At 38.1% G+C, this 13,201-nt stretch overlaps 1 pseudogene; it reads left to right on the top strand.

The window, feature by feature from the left end:
• The first annotated feature begins 12,698 nt into the window (after positions 1-12,698).
• LOC116812728 (large ribosomal subunit protein eL8-like) lies at positions 12,699-12,998 on the top strand (annotated as a pseudogene).
• The last annotated feature ends 203 nt before the right edge of the window (positions 12,999-13,201 follow it).

The raw sequence follows: 13,201 nt of genomic DNA, 5'->3' as shown, positions 1-13,201 counted from the left end.
GATGAAGAATTTATCTTAAAAAATTAACTACTTCCCAGTCCTTTTTGGTTCAGCTGTATGGCACCTTCACCTGTACAATTCTCTTAATTGTAATTGTGTGAACCTCCTATGAACTTGTCTGGAAAATGTTTGATTTGAGAAAAACCACATCTAATACATATTTCTCTACCTAGACCTAATTGCTTCTATTCTGGGAGTTTGGCTGTTGTGGGAAAATGCTCATGAGATTCCTCAAATTTTTTTGTTTTTGTTTTTGCTTTTTTGGGGGTTTGCTTTTTATTTACTTATTTTATCTAGATAATAGAGTTGACTGTAGATTCTATCATAACACATTTAGATATCTTTTTTTTTTTTTTTTTTTAGGCAGAGTTTTGCTCTTCTTGCCTAGACTGGAGTGGAATGGCATGATATTGGCTCACTGCAACCTCCGCCTCCTGCGTTCAAGCGATTCTCCTGCCTCAGCCTACCGAGTAGCTGGGATTACAGGCGTGCACCACCATGCCCAGCTAATTTTTTTTTTGTATTTTTAGTAGACACGGGGTTTCACCATGTTAGCCAGGCTAGTCTCGAACTCCTGACCTTGGGTGATCTGCCCTGCCTTGGCCTCCCAAAGTGCTAGGATGAGCCACCATGCCCGGCCTAGATATCTTAATAACAAATTATCGTGGAAACTTAGTTTAACTTTTATTCTGAGTGCGTGCCTTTTTGGTAGTGCCCTTTTGTTTTTAACAGCTTGAGAGGATGGAGATGTTAATCAGTTTTAATTTCTATTCCAAATACACTCACTCTAAATTCCATTTCTAAATGTGTCAGTTTTTTTTTCTTTTAACTTATCTCTTTCTTGTAAACTCTTATTTTATAACATTTTGAGGAACATTTTGACTATTTTAACATTCTGCTAGAAAATGTTTAAAATGCTTTTAAATATCTGAAGGTGAATATGCTGAACTGTTCTAATTTCCCACCTATCACTACATACATTTTTAACAGATGCTTTACATTACATAACATGGATTGCTATTGGAGGCTAGTTTTCTATTCTTCTAGAATGTTTAAGCATTTTTTAACCTCTGCTAATAATTTGCTAACCCTTTCTCTAGCCTGTACTAACAAATTGCTAAGTGTCATTGCTAGTTTTCTAGCCTCTGCACGCTACCTGATCCCAAAGCTAGCATCACATATTTGGGGTTTTGTTCTAAGATTATGCCTCCTATGGTACTGATTTTATGTCTATGAACTAACTGTGTAACAAAGCACCTCCCAAAAAATCTACCTGTTGTTTCTCTCAATCCTGTTGTACTGATTATGTCCAAGATCAACTGACCTCAACTGGGCTTGCTTATGTATTCATAGTCAACTGACTGGTCAGCTGGGTACTGACTGTTCTAGGGTGGCTTTGGATAGTACAATTGGGCTTTCCTCCATATGTACACCAGCTATCTTTTCCTCCCTGTAACAAACCCTCCCCAAGCTTAGAGGCTTATAACATCCACCTTTTGCGATCCAATTTTGTGGATCAGGAATTTGGGCTCTGCTTCATCCATCTTATATGAGGTTTCCCAGTGGCTCAGTGAAGTCCAGATAGCCTAAGACTGCCTCACCCCCATGCCTGGCAGTTGGTGCTGGCTGCAGTGATTCTTCTTTTCTCCCAAATTGCTCTCTCAACCTCAGAGAGGCTAGTTTTTCCTTCTTCACATAGTTCACTGCATTGCAAGAAAGTGAGAATGAACACTGACAGGTATCTTGAGGTCCAGCTTGGAAGTCATACAACCCCTTCTACTGTATTGTTAATGGCAAGTCACAAGCCGAGCCATATTCTTGAGGTGATGAAACATTCCGCTTTTTGATGGGAAAAGCAGCAAAGAGCTTCAGGCCATTTTAATCTGCAACAACATGTCTTGCAAATCCCCCCGAAGCCTGGCAATTGTGGAGAAGCAAGAGAGAGCAAACCCAATGGTATAAGCATGAAAGCAGAAATTCACTCATGTTTCAAGCCTCTGCTTACATCCCACTTGTTAACTTCCCATTGGACAAACCAAGTGACCTGGCAAAGCCTCATGTCATGAAGAAAACTATCAGCTTATAACAGGTGTATAAAAAAGTCAGCCATTGAAACAACACAAGCAATCCACCACAACTACCAAGTGCTGAAGATAAAATTCAGACATCGCTCTACTTCACTACAAAGTCGAAATCAGACACACACACCTTAAGGAATAATTTAAGGATTGTTACTTTAAGAATAGTTTCTTCAATTTAAATTCTTTTCCACAGATGGAAGAATATAAACTATAGTTTTGAAAGTCAGAGAAAGATATACAGGATCAAATCCCAATTCTACAATAAGTGTTTGATGTCAGGCAAGTTAATGAAACTCTCCGACACCTCAGTTTTCTCATCTATAAAAAATATTATTCATACCCTATCTCAATGATTTCTTATAAAGTTTAAATTAAATAATGATGGATCTTGAGGTCAAACATTTTAATATATTTTATTTTACTGTTCTATCCCAGAACATAGAGGGTTCTTGAATCATTGTTATTCTCATGCCATTTAGATAATGACCTTTTTAGGTACCAGTCCTAATTATCCTTCAGCCATATTGACCTACATCTATTTTATTAAACATTCCAGCCTTTTCTCAATGATCCCTTTTGTCTCTTTCTCAAAGGACTATTTCTCTTTATTACGCTCAGAGCTCACTCATGTTACAAGGGACACTTTCTCATCAAAGTATTTTCTGGCCCCAACCCCTGTAAAGTGTACTGCATCCATTTTTACATTTCTTTAGAGCCTAGAAATTTCTAGCCCAGCTCCTTTTAAACTTTGCACTGTTTATTTATTCATATGACTCTGATCTCCATCCAGACTCTGAATTTCCCTAGGGAAGGCACTGTATCCTTTTTTTTTTCTCTCTAAGCTTTTGAAGAGTTAGAATTTGACAAGATTTCAGTATGGAATTATTTTCTTTCATTTTTAGTCACTACCTTCAATCATGTTCTGTGGAATTTCTCATCCCTACCTCTTCACATTGCATTCTGGTCCATGCCTCTGGGCTGATTTTCAGTTGGTACTCATGCTGGGTACACTCTCACATCCCCCGCACTCCTCCCTCCTGTTCAGGCAGGATACCCAGCCCCTCTTCTTCTCCTCCCCTCCCTCTTCTGGTTTTGCTTCGGGTGTGGAGGTGCAGAGGAGGACACACTGGTCTCTGAAAATAGCTCTCTTTTAGGGCTCTAGGAAAAGCCAAGAAGCCCAACCTGGGCAAAGAACTGCTCTTCCCCACAGCAGCCTTGAGGATGAGGAACTGTGGGGGTGTGGTGAAGTGTCAATGGGGCCAACTGAAGCCAAATTAGACACCACTTCCTAAGATCTGGAGGCAGGATGTGAATTGTAGCAAATCACATACTTTTTAGAACAACAATTCTCAAATAATTTTGCCTGCACGTTGGAATCACCTGGAGAATATTAGAAAGCACTCCAAATATTGGAATGTAAATTTTTGTTATGCAGCCTTGGTATCAAAAATTAAACAAAACAAATCAACAACAAAAGCAAAAAACTTCCCATTTGGTTCTAATGTGTTGCTCAGCTGGAGAGCCATAGCTGCAGAAGGTGATGTTGCTTAAGGACTTTTTTGCCTCAGTTTGTCCTTGTAAGCAATGGTAGGGGACACAGAAAACATCCCTCTAAACATTCCATTATGACTCTATCCTTCAAATCTACACTGTCCTTGATCCCAGGTAAGTCCTTGATAAATGCTTATTGAGGAAAGCAATGCATATTTTTTCTACTACAGTGTGAGTTTGGAAAAGAAATTCGGTTGATTTGTTTAAATTCTCTACCTCACACACTTTGCCCTGCAGAGACTTGCACATAATAGGGACTTAATAAACACAGACTTGAAATAGAATGTGGACATTGTCACTGCTTTTATTTTAGTGGCACTAGTCACACTGCAGGAAAAAAACCATAAAGATCAGTTATGAGTGCAGCACTTTACCATTTACAAAACTTTCTTTTTTTTTCAATTTTAGTGTCTATTCTGATCTTACATCATTCTAAGTGTGGTTTTAATTTTTTCTTTTAAAACATAAGAGAGAGTTGAGGCTAGGAAAATGTAATGACTATTTACCTGGTAGTTCAGAGTTAGCAAGTGTACAACAGAGACTTGAACCCTGACCTGTAGCTTCCAATTATATGTCACTTCTAGAATGCTTAGCCATTAGTTCCAGTGGCTTCTACGAATGTTAACTTCTTTCATTTTCTTTTTAACCAGAACTTCTGTAAAAGCTCTACAGGGAAATCTGCTTCCTTTGGTGGGACTATGACACGCTTGGCAGGTACAATGAGCAGCAACCAACCTAACAACTGGGATAATAATTTTAAAAAGACAATTATATGATAACTACCCACAAGGTGTTACCATCAAGCAAGTGTTGCTAATATGGGCCCTTTGGAAATGTAACTTATTGTCTCATTAGGAAAGCCCAAAGAAAGAAAAAGGAAATTAATCCAAAATTAGACGTTAATTAGAAATGTGTGATGAATTGCATGTTGCAGATATACAGATATTAAACAGAAAATGTGAATGTTACACAGTTATTAAGGAAAATATATGCCTTTTATTATATTTGAGGGAAAAAGATGATGTGCTAATCATAACTCATTTAAGATTGCACCTTCAGTGAAAGCTGAAATAGCCATAATGCCAAGGTTTATTCAAACAATGTCCATTCAATAGCTCAGGATGAGATAAGTTTCTTCAGAAATGTGAGGTAACCAGCTTTAAATATAATAAGATGGAGACCAGTCATGGGACTTATCACAGCAGAGAAAGCCACATTGAGACGGACTGGAGAGAGGACTTAGCCCACCCCCAGTGGCTCGAAACCCACTGAGACCTTGCAAAATATCTGAGAATGCTAAGATACGCAACACTGGCTACAAATCTTACCCAAGGCAGGGGATCCTACCATCATGCACACAAGACCGGGAGGTTGATGGCCCTAACATTTACCTCATTGTAATACTAACATCTCCCCCACTGTTTTCTAATCATGCCATGCAATGCATGTGTTAGCATGATTTCTCACTGGGCCTGTGCACCAGCTCTCTACCCACCACATGTAAGGATGCTTACTGAGCTCATTACTTACTATGGTACCCTCCTCTAGATACCACTAGGACCCACCCTGGGGAGCCAACTAGGGAACTCTTCCTCCTGCACTGTCTCCCTTAGCCCCAACCTTTCCAGGCATAAGTGTTCAAAATCTTGTCTAGGAAAAGTGTGCCGGACTTCATGTTAATTTCTACTGTGTTGAAAGCTAAGAACCTTGTGTTAGCAACAATGTGAACAAGCCAGCTTAATTTTTGAACATAAGCAAAACTTAACTTTGGTTATTTCTTGTAAAGTCTCTAATAATCATAAAGAAAACGAATCGCCTTCCAAAAATGGCATAAAGCAGTCATCTTTAACAAATCTCCTGCTATCAGGAAACCCTCATTGAAATAACTAATCATTGTAAAGGTTAAACGACTTCCTAATTTTTACTTCATAAGCCACCCTGCAACTGTGCTTCTGAGCCTCTCACCACTTTCAGTTTAACATCTCCTGGATCACAATGTACCCTCCTTAAGGAAAATATGATAAAATTTTACATTTTCTAAGTGGATCTGATTTTATTTTTGACATCAACAAAGTAGATCTTACATTTAATATTTTGAAATAAAATTAGGTAGCTAGACTTTGCAAAACAGAATAATAATAATTACTGTTTCAGTTTAATGTCTCCTGGATCACAATGTACCTTCCTCGATGACAAGATAATAAACTTTTACATTTTCTAACTGGATCTGATTTTATTTTTGACATCAGAAAAGTAGACCTTACATTTAATATTTCAAAATAAAATTAGGTAGCTAGACTTTGCAAAAAAATTAATTAAAGGCTTGGAGTTAAATGTAAATATCAGGTAAGCAATTTTTCAATATTTTTAGTATATGTTCTATGCATATTGTAGACATATTTATACCAAGAAATTTATTATCTGAAATTTAACTTTAAGGCCGCATTTTATCTGACAACCCTAAAATGGGGTCAAGAACAATAAACTTTCTAATACAAATCCAATCAATGTCCTCTTAAACATTGTTCTTCATTTGGGCATGATATGATCTTAAATGAGGAGTATCTGTAGAAGAGGAATTCAAGCAGATTCAAGTGAAGGACACTTATTGTCTCACTTTGAATCTATTATTATTCATTATTGTATTAACTATGTTTTCTCATTTTCTGTATTCATGATGCTCTGACATCTGGGGGCTTGCTGACTGGGGTGAGATTCCCCCCACCTCCACAGGGCTAGCTAATTCAGAAAGAGAGCAAACAACTGGCCTGTGAGTTCACCTTTCATGTACAAACAAACCAAACTGGAGCCCACACCCCTCAACTGCCTCCTTTATTGACTACTCACACATCACACGCTGCCGTCATCAGCCCAGGGCCAGACACCAAACAATTGGGGACAGTCCCTATTCTGTGGCCTACCGCACTTGTCAACTAGCCAATCCTAAGCCTGCTCCCCCTGACTCGTGTGTTTCTTCCAACAGAAACAACAGTAAAAATGTGGTCCAGGCCTGGCGCGGTGGCTTACACCTGTAATCCTAGCACTTTGGGAAGTCAAGGTGGGCAGATCACGAGGTCATGAATTTGAGACCAGCCTGACCAACGTGATGAAATCCCATCTCTACTAAAAATACAAAAATTAGCCAGGCATGGTGGCATGTGCCTGTAACCCCACCTACTCGGGAGGCTGAGGCAGGAGAATGGCTTGAACCCAGGAGACAGAGGTTGCAGTGAGCCAACATTGCACCACTGCACTCCAGCCTGGGTGACAGAGTGAGACTCCATTTCAAAAAAAAAAAAAATGTGGTCCATATTCCCCCTCCTCCTCTGCCTTCTGACTCACCTGCTGCTTCCACATTTGTGGCCCTGCATGGCGTGCCTTGCCTCTTGTTTCCAAGAACCTAAGAGTATAACAACTTCTTCCTTCATGACGGTCATATCCAATTCTAATCAATCCTGGGAATATTTTTACTAAGTATATTAGTAGGAGGTTAAATCCCTTTTTAAAAACCAAAAATGTTAACCTAGAAAGAACTTATCTTATAATTCACTCAGAAAAGGGCTACATTTATGTAGAAGAAAAATGTGGGAGACGTAATATTGAGCCCTCGCCCTATCAGAGCTGGCTGTGGGATTCCAGCAACTCCCATTTCTCTTCCTCTATAATTCAGCTGAAACAACACAAAAAAAGCGAATATAAAAAAAACCGTTAAATACAGTGCACTACCCATATAAAAAGATACAGGAAAACACTTTCTTTCTTACTTTTGTCAATTACAGGCCTTCACACCTGGTTGCCGCTCTACCTGCAATAATCTCCTTGCATGCTTTTATGGCTACTCCTAGTACAAATCCTTCATGTTTAAGTGCTGCTTGTATCCTTACTTTCGTATAGATGCCCCTTCAATATTCTCTTAATGCATCTATTTCCCCATAATTGTCTTAACCATGGTTATATTTTCATGCATAAACAATGTCTTTCATACATGATTGGAATAAAACTAAAAACACACTTTATTTTTGTTCCACTCTCTCCTTAAAATTCATGCAGAGAGGAAAGTCTTTTCTTCTTGGCTTTATTAAAAAAAGTGTGCAGATTTGATGACTTTTTCCTCACTCTTAGGTAATTCATTATCTTAAATTCACTTTGTCATAAAACACTCTTATTCTACAAATTAAAATGTCCAACTTTTTGTGACAAAAAAAAAAAAATCTAAACGTGTTTTAAACGTCAGTGTTCTTCCCATTCCCATCTCAGTTCCTGACAGCCTCACCATGCACAGTTGATGGGAGAGGTGAAGAGTGTCTTTTCTTCTTTGTTCCTTTGTTTACTGGAACTTTACTGTTCTATCTGGTCCCTGTGAGGTCTGAACATAGGCAAGGGGAAGGGGAAAGAGAGAGTGCGAGTTTTCACTGAATGATTGTTTTACATTTTCCCTATAGATATAGAAAGCCTTTTCTCTGATGAGCAATTGCTGGAAACTGCTCTCTTTGACTTAATATTATTTTCTTTATTACATGTATCACTAATGCAATAATTTTGTGCATATCTTTCTAGAGCCTTTAAGAAATTGACATTAGCCTTCAGCTTCTTTTTCTCCACTCAGTAGTTTGATTGGACAAGACACAAAAGACCCAGTTGGATCTCGAATGCCTAGTCCATGGTGCATCATTAAAAATCCCATAGGGAACATACTCTGGGAAGGATGCTGGATCCGTAGACAGATGCAAATCTCCTGGCCTTTGCAACAGGCACTTAGCCCCTCTCTTGCCCTGAGGATTATGTGAATAGCAGTTTGTCCCCCATGCACTAAGCCTCCCAACTGCGAAGTCAGCTACTTTTCTCTTTAATAAATCCCACTGATGTTTTGCTCCCCTGCATCACTAGCTTCAGGCCAGGACTCCTTAAAAGGTAAGACTCAGGGCACTTCAATGGCACCTCCGAAATCCTTTAGTTGGCTGCACTTCGCCTATGTTTTCTACCAGACTTTACTCTGTGAAGGCATCTCTCATAGTCTATACTTATCCTCTTTATTATAGAGAGTTGTTGTGTGTAATATATTGCCACATACATTGCAAATGTCTAACGCATAGTTTAAACATTGATCAATTTATTAAACATTTTTGTTTGTAACAATTTATTAAAAGTTGATAAATATCCAAGTATAAATAAATAAACATAGAAATAGTTAACTTACAAAGTATCACAGGCAGCCAGCCACCAAACATTTTGCCAATTCAAAAAGCAATATAGTTTTCAGAGGTAAATATTAGGCACTAAGAATGCTTTATGTATCTCAATCATTAATGTATCAGGAAATCACTATGAAAATTAGGTCACAAGAACATTTTAAAAATTTAAAAGTTCACTCAATATAATACGCATCACTGACCCATATTTAAAGAGTCAATCTTGCTAAATGATCTAATTAACTATTTTATTAAAGGTAACTTTTGATTTTTAGGAGAATATCTTATTTTAACATGTGCATTCTTTGTTAGTGAAAGAATAGATTATTACAAACTGACTAAAAACCAAATTGGCAATATAATTCAACTCCTATCTCTACTTCTATAATTTTATTTCTCAGAATTCAACCCAGATAATTCAGTAGAAACACATTTTAAACAAAGATTGATGTACAGGTATCTTTATTGTAGCACAATGCATAATACATAAAATTGCATACCAAGGAAATATTTAAACATATTATGTTAAGTTCATATAATGAGATGCTACATAGCAAAAATGCTGTCTTGGCCAGGTGTGGTGGTTCACGGCTGTAATTCCAGCGCCTTGGTAGGCCAAGGCGGGCAGATCACCTGAGTTTGGGAGTTGGAGACTAGTCTGGCCAACATGGGGAAACATTGTCTCTACTAAAAATACAAAAATTAGCCAGGTTTGGTGGCACATGCCTGTAATCCCAGCTACTCAGGAGGCTGAGGCAGGAGAATCGCTTGAACCCAGGAGGCAGAGGTTGCAGTGAGCTGAGATCGCGCCATTGCACTCCAGCCCGGGAGACAGAGAGAGACTCTATCTCAAAAAAAAAAAAACAACAACAACAACAAAAAAAACAAGTGCTGTCTCTACCGGCACTAAAATTTTGACCCGATTCCCAGATAATACTACATTTCAATGTGTGTGCGTGCATATGCATGTACGTGGGGTTTGGAAGGTGCTGATGTTTTAGAAAGAACTATAGATATCCTCTATATGTTATATTCTGATATTTTCTCCTTATTGCATTGTATTGTTTTCTATTCCATCCTGTTTATGTTCCTTACGATAGTCCTGTAGGTCAGATAATAGACCCATTGTACAGATGAAAGAATCACTGAACGAAAAGTAGAGAGAGACCTTTCTATAACTTAAGTCTCAACCTCCAAGTCAATTTACTAATGTTATTCTATGGGCTTTGGAATTAAATAAATGTTTTCTGATTTCCACTGTACTAAGTTTCTGAGTAAGCAATGAATAGATAAAACACAGTCTTTTCCCTCGTAGAGTTTTACTAGGGAACAGAGGTGTGTGACTAGTAACTGCAGTGGAGTTAAGTAGTAACAATTACCTGCCATGATGTAGAATGACGAGTGAAAGAAATAAGTCATCAAATACAAATATTCTTCCCCTTTGAACTGTGTAATTATGAGCTATTTGATGGACACTGGTGCTTCTTTAAACATTTTTAAAGTAGGAATAATACCTACATGATTAAGTGTTATAATGATTAACGGAGGTCATTTACGTAATTAAATTAGCACCGAAGCTGATCATATGTGCACTATAAATGCTAGTCCTTTGCCCCATTGAACTGGATTAAAGATGCACCTACCATTTCCTGGACTCACAAATCAGCTGAAGTATGTGAAGAAAAAAAAAGGTAAAAATAGAGCACATCAGTCAAAGAAAGCAGCAGAAAGAATTATAAGCTATTATTCCAGAGCCAACTTAGTCTCCATTTATTTGACAGATTGGCACCTTGTAAATATGTCACTTGTCATAATTGGGCTGTCAGAACTACAACTTGGCCTCACACAAATGGCTTTTCTAATACAGTAAGCTGCTCTCTTTACTTCTGCACAGGCATGTGTTGCCTTTCTACCCCATACTGTGTCCTTGTGGACATGGTGAGGGAGGGCAGGATTCTATGTGGTTCAGGAGAGTAGCTCCAGTCCTTGAATTCACTTTGTAGTAGCTTTCTTGGTCCTTTACTAAGCTGGATAGTGAGCTTTTACATTCTAGGGTACAGTACCAAGTTTGCATTCAGTAAGTTTTCCTTTATTTCCTGGGCAAGATGACAATGAGCCTATCTATGTTTCTTTCTTCCACTCGATTTCAATTAGAATGGCAAAAAAAAAAGAAAGAAAGAAAAACAAAGAATATAAAGATGGGAGTAAAATGTTTGTATGTAGGAGTATCTGTATTTAATTCTTCAGGATGTTGACAAAACAACAAAAACTACCACTGATTTCTAATTTGTAAACTAAGCGAGTGGCTACATTACATCAGAGGATGTTGTTAATATTCCAACTTACTGCTTTTTCTGAGAAAGGGCATACGCCCAGGAGATAAGTGGAAGTGCCTGAGGATAAACCATTTTACAATTCTCTCTTAGAGGGAAATGTGGGGGAGCCAGATGGAGGGGCAGGGGGTTAGGAGGTAGGGTGGGGGGTAAAACATTTAGAGAACAAATGAATTCCCACCTGCCTTAGGCAAGTCCCAGGGATCAGGCTTGGAATGTGTTTGTGTGTAAGTAGAGGAGGAGGTGGGATGAGGCTGAAGGACAACAAGGAGAAAGTGAATGTGGGAAGGAGAAAAAAGTATTTTGACAAGAGTAAGTGAACTTCATTAAATATGGCAAAGGAAAAGGAGAGGCAACTTGTACTGGAGAGAATGCCCCAGGTATCTCTCAGCTTTCATAGACTGATGCAGTCATGAACGTCTGGTTTGCATTAACAGAATGTCTAAAAAATCCACTCATAAAGAGAACAGCATGTGGTTCCATATTAATAGTTGGTAAAACCTTTTTAAAAAGCTATAAACCAAGTTCCAAATTTACAAAAGAACGATCACCAAATGTAGGAAAATATAGCTCTTTGGAACCACTATTCTAAAGAAGAAAGACCCTTTGAATATTCAGAGTAATGTTTTATTGTCAAAAGAGTTAAGGTACATACACAGCAATTTTTTTAAAAGCTGAGTAGAGTTCTCAACAGAAATGAAAAGGAGGACATTGTTTCTTAAAAAAAAAAAAAGAGAGAAAGTCGTTGTTAAAATGACTTAAAATCAGGAAAGATTGTAAGAGCTTTACAACCAGACGAACTATTACAAATTGTAAGGCTACGAAAAAAAAAAAGAATATTGCATGCTGAAACCTTTAGAAAACTTGTCAAAATAAGAAATCAAGCTTTCAATTTTCTCGCAAACATAGAAGTAGAAACTGCTAAAGAATTGAATATGCTATGAAAAAGAATATGAGCTATTAATGAGAGAATTATGGTAGGACATAACAGAGATAACAGAATAAACAAAACAGAAACATTGATTGAAGAATCATAGAATAAAACTTTGTCAAGGCTTAAGCAAAGTAACCTGTACCAGACTCTTTTTTGCAGTAAACAACTATAAAAATGGGAAAACAATATATAAGGCAACAGTTTATTGGCACTGGAAAACAGGCTTTGATTGTTAAGAGGAGACGAGCTCATCAAATGATGTCCATTCCAGTCCAGCCTTCTGCCAGGGATAATGTCTCAACCATACCAACGAAAACAGTCAAACTCTGTGAAACCAAATTATCGTCAATGAAAACAGTCTAACCCTGTAAAATATTTGAAGAGGTTTATTCTGAACCAAATATGAGTGACCATGGCCCTTGACACAGCCCTCAGGAAGTCGTGAGAACATGGGCCCAAGGTGATCTAAAACAAAGCAGCTGTTTTAGATATTTTAGGGAGACATGAGACTTCAATGAAACGCATTTAAGAAATATTGTTACAAGCTAACTGAAATTTACTGCTTTTGGTCAAAATACACTCTTCAGCTAATGCTTTCTTCCAGCTGGTTGTGTTCTTGCCTGCCTTGTGTCATAAAAATGGGGGTCCCTTACTTCATTATCAAGAGGAAGGCAAGACTGGGATGTCTAGTCCACAGAAGACCTGCACCACTGTCGCCTTCACACAGGTGAACTTGGAAGACAAAGGCGCTTTGGCTAAGCTGGTGGAAGCTATCAGGACCAATTACAACGACAAATACGATGAGATCCGCTGTCACTGGGGTGGCAACGTCCTAGGTCGTAAGTCTGTGGCTCGTATCGCCAAGCTCGAAAAGGCAAAGGCTACAGAACTTGCCACTAAACTGGGTTAAATGTACACTGTTGAGTTTTCTGTACATAAAAATAATTAAAATAATACAAATTTTCCTTCAAAAAGAAAAATAAAAGAAATACATTGGTTTGGTCCAAAAAGGTGAGACAACTGAAAGCCTGGAAAGCTAGGGGGGTGGGGAGAGATCCCAGGCAATAGGTAAATTTAAACATTTTCTAGTTAACAATTGGTTGAGTTTGTCTA

The sequence above is a fragment of the Hylobates moloch genome, unplaced genomic scaffold (genome assembly GCF_009828535.3).
Source record: "Hylobates moloch isolate HMO894 unplaced genomic scaffold, HMol_V3 SCAFFOLD_9, whole genome shotgun sequence".
Classification (NCBI taxonomy): domain Eukaryota; kingdom Metazoa; phylum Chordata; class Mammalia; order Primates; family Hylobatidae; genus Hylobates; species Hylobates moloch.
Note: the sequence above shows the minus strand (reverse complement) of the source record. Positions and strands in the feature narration are given on the sequence as shown.